Below are 7413 nucleotides of genomic sequence, written 5' to 3' on the forward strand. Positions count from 1 at the left end.
TAGAAATCTTCATACTTTGTTTGTTGTTGTTGTTGAATCCGAAAATAGGATTGTTTGTTGCTAAAATATTGTTCAATCAAATTTTAGTTGTTCTTTGTTGTTCAATTTGTGTTCATGTGATTTGTTGTTGAAATGTTGTTAAAATCGTGTTCATGTGATATTGTTGTTATGATGTTCATCCGTGTTCATATTGTTGTTAGAACATTGTTAGAAATTGATCATATTGTCTATATTTTGGTTAAGTTTGATTAATTGATGTGTTATAGCTGATGGGTAGTTTGGTAATTTGTAGTACGTTCAGGGGTAGTTTGGTAATTTCAGTAAGGTCGTGAGGGGTAGTTTAGGAATTGTACATTTTGTAATTGTTTATTTGAAGCATGGGGGACAAAATAAAATGGGGTGGGTTGTGATATGGTTATTTAATATAAATGGGGGACAAGATTTAATTTAAAGGGGGAATCTTGCATTATTTTATGTTAGGCATGGGGGACAAAATGAAATGGGGTGGTGTGATATGTTTATTTAATGTAATGGGGATGAGTGGGAAGATAATGGGTTGGGTAGAGAAAAAGTATTGATTTTAATTAATTGAAAGGTTTATGGGATGGGTTATATATGTGAAGTCTTGAAATCAAAAGAGCAGAAGAAAATACACAGACAGATAATAAGAACGAGAGAGAAACGAATCTGAAAATAAGAGAGAAAAAAAGGGCTGAACATTTAAGAGAGAAAATTCCGAAAAATATTTAAACTTTCAAAAAAAAAAAACTAAAAAAATATTCTGCTTTCTTTCATTGTTTGAAATCAGAATTAATTGTTGTTTCATCAAAGCTTGAAGCTTTTGTTTTTGGGATTACTGCTCTACTGGTTTGCAAACTCTTTTCCTGGGTTGGTACTGTTGCTGGGTTGTTGCTGCTGTGCTATACTGTTATTACTGTTGCTGATTCTCATCTTCATTTTTTTTTGCTTCCAATATCAGGTACACAACTGAAAAGCTGGTTATTGTAATCCGAAATATGAAGCATGAATACATATGAAGAAAGAAATTCTGAAGTTTTAATTTCGTTTTTCTTTGTTTCCTTTTGTTGATTATATTTAAGCTATTCCATGTATTACTAAATAATAACTGGAATAAAAAAAAACTTAAGTTAGTCTTTAATGAATCAGTTCGGCAAAACAGGTTAATTCACTAGTTATGAAGGTTTCAAGATTATCAACAGTAGGTTAATCATGAATAACTAGCTAAATTTAGCTAAGACATGAATTTAAATTAAAACTTCGTAAATTAGGCATTAAGGCATGACTTGAGTTCAAGCAAGACTAGAAGAACGTTTAAGTCTAACAAACTTTCTAATAAGCTTTAGTAATTATGGTTAAATCAAGTTTCAAATGGTTGTGAATAATTAATCTCAATAATTTTTTTTTAACAATGCTGAGTTTTAATCTAGCTATATTTGATTCTTTTGGATATTAGTTGTTGAGCTTTTATTTTATTTATAATTTCGAAATTAAGAATAAAATTCCTTTTTCATCAATATTTGTATTAATCAAGCAATTAGCATGTCATGTTTTCTTAATAATAATAATAAATAAATAAAAAAACGTAATTAATTAGGATTTTCTTTATTCATTTTAGAGACTAATTTTAAATAGCAAAATGTAGTCGCTTTAAGATTTGTCCATTTAAAATAAATAAGACGAGCCTCGCTAAATAAAACACACAAATTGCGGGGGCCTCGATAAAAATTCAATTGATTACTTAAACTTCGGGATGGGCCATTTAGCAAATTTCACGGCCTTCCCCAAAGTAATAAAGCGCTAATCACTTTAGGCGCGATATAATAATAATACATTCTTAAACACGGGTACGCATTTATGCGACCCAAATCCAAATCCCAAAACATTGAATAAAAATATGTTCCGGATCGTGGATGCATTTTATGTAACGCAATCCAAAGACATGTTTTTAAACGATGTTCACACTCTTTAAAATATAATAATAACAATAAAAGCGGTTAAAAGTTAAAATTGCACTATAGTTTTTTTTGAACATGTATTAAAATCAGATATTTTAGCCATTACAACAGTTGAGCGACTGTGCTAGAACCACGGAACTCGGGAATGCCTAACACCTTCTCCCGGGTTAACAGAATTCCTTATCCGAATTTCTGGTACGCGGACTGTAATACAGATTCATTCTTTTCCTCGATTCGGGATTAAAATTGGTGACTTGGGACACCCTAAATCTCCCAAGTGGCGACTCTGAAATAAATAAATAAATCCTGTTTCGATTGTCCTTTAATCGGAAAAAACTCCTTTGTACCCTCGCGGGGGCGGAAAAAGGAGGTGTGACAATTACCAGGCCCATAATTCTTAGGCCTATACCCCAAACCTAATCTCTACCCTATATAATAGTACCTAATTCCTGCATAGACCTACACGGAAAAGACCCCAGGATCCGCCATTTCTCTAAAAAGAAAATCGAAGGAAAATCAGCCATCTTCTTTCATTTTGAGAAGAGATCAGCCAAAAAAAGGAGCTAACCTAAGAGAAGAGACTAACGCCTCAGACTTAGACAAAAAGAGGCAACAACTTCTTCTTCAAACAAAAAACGCAGAACCAAAGACCGTGAATAATTCAACCCCATTCTTCGACACCACCCATCTCTTAGCCGTTTCAGTTGTGAAAAGTCATAGCTTTAACCCCAAAATCCAACTGCAAATAGTCTTAAAATTAGTCTCTAATCTCTCGCCAAAACTCCAAAAGATCAGTGTAAATCAGCCTACACCACCATGCCAACAATTTCTTTTTCCAGCCGGGTTCAAATGGTATTTCGAAAGGTCTTGTTCGAAGTTCGTCGTCGTGAGTTCCAAGCGAGGTGTTTTTCCATGGTCTTGTTTATTTTCTCTTGTCAAAATTATTGATTAATCAAGGTTCAGTTTCAATTTTAAGGTTCATTCTCTATCCTTTCCTTGTTCTTTATTTCAAAAAATACTTTTTTTTAGTTGGAATAATATCTGAATTTTGATTAAGCATAAGATGTTCTGCTTTTGACATCCTTTATTTATAATTAGATTTCATTATTTTTGTGATTTCTTTAGATTATATTTGTTCATATATTGATGAATGACGTCGTAATTTTTTCTTTGTCTACAGTTTTGATTTTATCCCTCATGGTTACAATTCACTTTCGTTAGATTTGTTAGTATTAATTGCCTATAAGAATTTGAAAGGGACCGTTGTCTGTTGAGTCAAGTCCTTGAACAATTAGTTTATTGGGCTAAAGGAATAATTTTGTTTCGTGAGTAAGGTTAAGCTGTAATTGATGCTATAAGCCCAAAAGAATAAGGACGTCCCTGTCCACATTCATGCATATGCTGGCCCAATTTTGCTCAAACACATATAGTTAGCCCACCATTCCATGACTAATTAATCTATTTCATGCTTCCTTATAATAATTCCATAACTCTTGGCCTTGAAATAATCTCGAGTTAGTTTAGAAAGGAAATATTATGAACATCCGTGGTTGGCTTTAGTTGAATACTTTCTTTTAAAATAAATTGAGGCGTGCCATGCCAAACAAAAATCTATAATTCATGGCCCTCAGATAATTAATTTTAACTCTTTAGAAATCGAGATGCACCATTAGTTGAATCTTCCATGGCCCTCGCAAACTTGTAAGTGCATAGTTGCTTTAGGCGCGCTATTTTAAAAATTACCTTCCTAAACTTGGGTGTGCATTCATGTGACCCAAATCCAAATCTCAACAACGTTAGATAAAATGTGTCGTGGACCGCGGGTGCATTTATGTGACGTGGTCCAAGATGCATTTTAGATGACGTTGAATCTTCCAAAAAAATATTTTAATAAAAGCGGTTATAAAGTTAAAATTGAACCATATGTTAAAACATGTATTAAAATCAGATAATAGGCCAATTATAACAATTAAGCGACCGTGCTAGAACCACGGAATCCGAAAATGCCTAACACATTCTCCCGGGTTAACAGAATTCCTTACCCATATTTTTGTGTTCGCGGACTGTAAAACAGAGTCAATCTTTTCCTCAATTCGGGATTTGAACTGGTGACTTGGGACACCATAAAATTATCTCAAGTGGCGACTCTGAATTTAATAAATAAATAATCCCGTTTCAATTGTCACTTAATTTGGAAAAAACTCCATTATACTCCTTCCGAGGGGTAGATAAAAAGGAGGTGTGGCAGCCCGAAAATAATATGCTAAGATTTAACATCCAACTCCAATAGGTTCTCAAAATTACTATTTAATTTTGAAAAAAGATTCTCAAGCTTTTATATGAATTTTTAAATCAGTAACTGTGGCTCAAATATTAGTTCAACAAACCAAATCCATTTGGGTGGTGAAAATTAGATTTTTAACAAGCTTAAATATGCGGGTTTAAACTCCGAATTTGATTTTGTGAGAAATTTGGAGTGGATGTTGTTTAGACTTGTTAGAAATAGTATAAGGAGGTTGTATATAAAATTTGAAGTCATTTAATGGAGATTTGGACTAGTTTTGAACAAGAATTGCGAGTGCAAATCGTGAAAAAAATTCGTCTACATGTGCTTGTATAAATGTGTATAAAAGTGTATAATAGTGTATAAGATGTATTTATACACTCATATACACTATTATACAAGATTATACATAATTATACAAAAAATTGACTTCGTCTTCTTCCTTGCGTCTTTTCTGAAATTTAACTCAAATCTTGCTCGAATCTACTCCAAATCACTTCAAATTTAAATTTTGAACTCCTTTTGATATTTTCAATCAATTTGAACAACACCCAATCCAAACAACTAACAAACTCAAAAAAACCCATTTTCGAAAGCAAAGCTTTGAATGGTCTTTAATGGTGGATTTCTACTCTTCAATTTTCTTACATTGCAACCAGGTGACACAAGAGGAGAAGCAGAAAATATACGGCACCTTGAAGCATATGTAGAAGATGTGAGAAGAAGAGAGAGTGGAAGCAAAGGTTGTGAGAACACAGATTTAATTCCATAACTTTTAGAAGCAATGGTTGTAAGATTACAGACTTTGAATTTGCTAGTGCTTTCAAAATATGTACAATATGGGCTAGGTTAGGTAAAATTTTAAAACATGGGCCATTTTTTATTATGATCTAAAGTCATGTGTATTTTTTTGTAATTTTTTCATATATTAAGTGGTAATTTGATATAGTTAATTAAAACTATTAAAAAAAACTCATGTCGAACGGATAAATTTTTTAAAAAGAGATGTAAGAGTAGGCAAAGACGTTTTTTTAAAAAAGAAAAGACAAAATAGCTTAAATCCCCCTAAACTTGACACGCATTATTAGTTACAACCTTAAACTATTCGTGATCTTAATTACCCCCTCAACTTGGCCTTTTGAGAGCTATTACCCCCTTGGATGCTGATGTGACAAAGAGTGTGGTCGCCTGCCACGTGGATTTTTCTGTATATGTGCTCTCTTTTTTTTGAAAAATAAAATATATTTTTACCTTTTTAAGTATGTTACGTTTTTAGATAATTTTGTTAGAATACAATTTACAATAAAACTTGGATAGAACTACATTATTTAGACTAAATTTTTTTATTTGGCTAAAAATAATAAAGTTTTAGTTAATCTTTTTTTGAGTTTGACCTGAAAATAAAGATCTATACAATTGACTAAATAGTCAAGGCATCTAAAAAGTTATAAAAAATACATAGTTCTTCACTACATCAAAAGAAGAAATAAAAAGAGTATATAATGCAAGTGATTCGTTTTATTTCTTGCAATTGTGTACACTCTTTTTATTTCTTCTTTTGATGCAATGACTATTTATTTTAACTGTCTATTTTTACTTTTTCAGGTAAAATGTGTAAAATATATATATATTTTTAGAGCACCATAATTTAGAGCTATATAAAATTTATAGCCAAAATAATTAATTTCAAACTATATTTTTTTATAACTTTTTAGATGCCTTAACTATTTTATTTCAATTGTATAAATCTTTATTTTCAGATCAAATTCAAAAAAAGATTATCTAAAACTTTATTATTTTTAGCCAAATAAAAAAATTTAGCCTAAATAATGTAGTTCTATCCAAATTTTATTATAAATTGTATTAGAAAAAGTTTATCTAAAAACGTAACATACTTAAAAAGGTAAAATATATTTTATTTTTCAAAAAAATACCGTATATACAGAAAAATCCACGTGGCAGGTGAGTGCACCTATACTCTTTGCCACATTAGCATCCAGGGGTAATGACTCTCAAAAGGCCAAGTTGAGGGAGGTAATTAAGACCACAAATAGTTTAAGGTTGTAACTAATAATTCATGTCAAGTTTAGGGAATTTTAAGGTATTTTGCCAAAAAAAAAAAAAAAAAAAAAAATTGGTCGAGGGAAAAAAATTAGCTCACGCGTGAAAGGACGTGGAAAGATATAATTAAGATATTATAGAGGGTTATATATGTCGAACTGTTTCCTTATTTGTTTTGGTCAATCAAATATAGGATTAACCATGCTAATATCCTTCGGTAAATACTTACCTCACCAAACTATATTAACTCACTATGGTTAATTAATTGAATTAGATGAGAATGCATATGATTTACCATGGTTAAATGATTGAAGTCCGTATGTAAGACATATGTCATGTATCTATTGATTTGGTGTAAACATCCGGTGCGGGTAAATTTTTTCCATATCCTTTTATCACTTTCTGTGTCTCAATTTTTGTGATGCATTTTCTTTTTAGTTTATATTAAAAAAAATATATTTATATATTTAAAATTAATTTAAATTTAAACTTCTCATTTTTATTTTAAATATAAGTTTAAAAGTATTTTTTTCTATACTAAACTCCATACCGAATCAGATAAATTAAGCGGGCGTTTGGACATAAGAATTACGAAATTCCGAAAAAAATAAAAAATAATATTTGAAAATTAGAATTGTGTTTGGACATGAATATAATTTGGAGGTATTTTTGATTTTTTTATGAGTGATTTAAAATGAAAATTTTAAAAAATAATTTTTAGGAGTTTTTAAATTTTTTAAAATATTTTAAAATTCAGCTTCAAGTAAAAATCAAAAATTTTATCCTCAAACACTAGTCCAAAAAAGAAATAGTAAGCTTTTCTTGCAAAAAAAAGTGAATTTTTTTTAAGTCCAAACGGGCCCTAAAACGGACGGAGCACTTTATGTAAAACAAACTGAAACTATGTAAAAGAACAAAAACACATCAGGATGAGGTTCTCGATAATTGCAACATCTGAGTAAAGTTACATTTTGACAGAACAAGTGCTCTGCAAATCCTTGAAATCAGCACGGTTCTCTTGTTTTTTTTAATTATTAATAAGTAAAGTCGGAATTCATATCACTTTAGACGAGAAGTGTTGACGTGACTACT

The 7413-nt window shown here is 30.8% G+C and overlaps 1 long non-coding RNA gene across 1 annotated transcript; it reads left to right on the plus strand.

Annotated features, from left to right (window-relative positions):
* Window positions 1–2208: 2208 nt before the first annotated feature.
* Window positions 2209–5206, plus strand: LOC107819061 (uncharacterized). The gene is made up of 2 exons (XR_001655609.2): window positions 2209–2952; window positions 4920–5206. It is a non-coding gene; the product is annotated as an uncharacterized LOC107819061 (long non-coding RNA).
* Window positions 5207–7413: the final 2207 nt, after the last annotated feature.

This window comes from Nicotiana tabacum, chromosome 20 (assembly GCF_000715075.1).
Source record: "Nicotiana tabacum cultivar K326 chromosome 20, ASM71507v2, whole genome shotgun sequence".
NCBI classification, from domain to species: Eukaryota; Viridiplantae; Streptophyta; class Magnoliopsida; order Solanales; family Solanaceae; genus Nicotiana; species Nicotiana tabacum.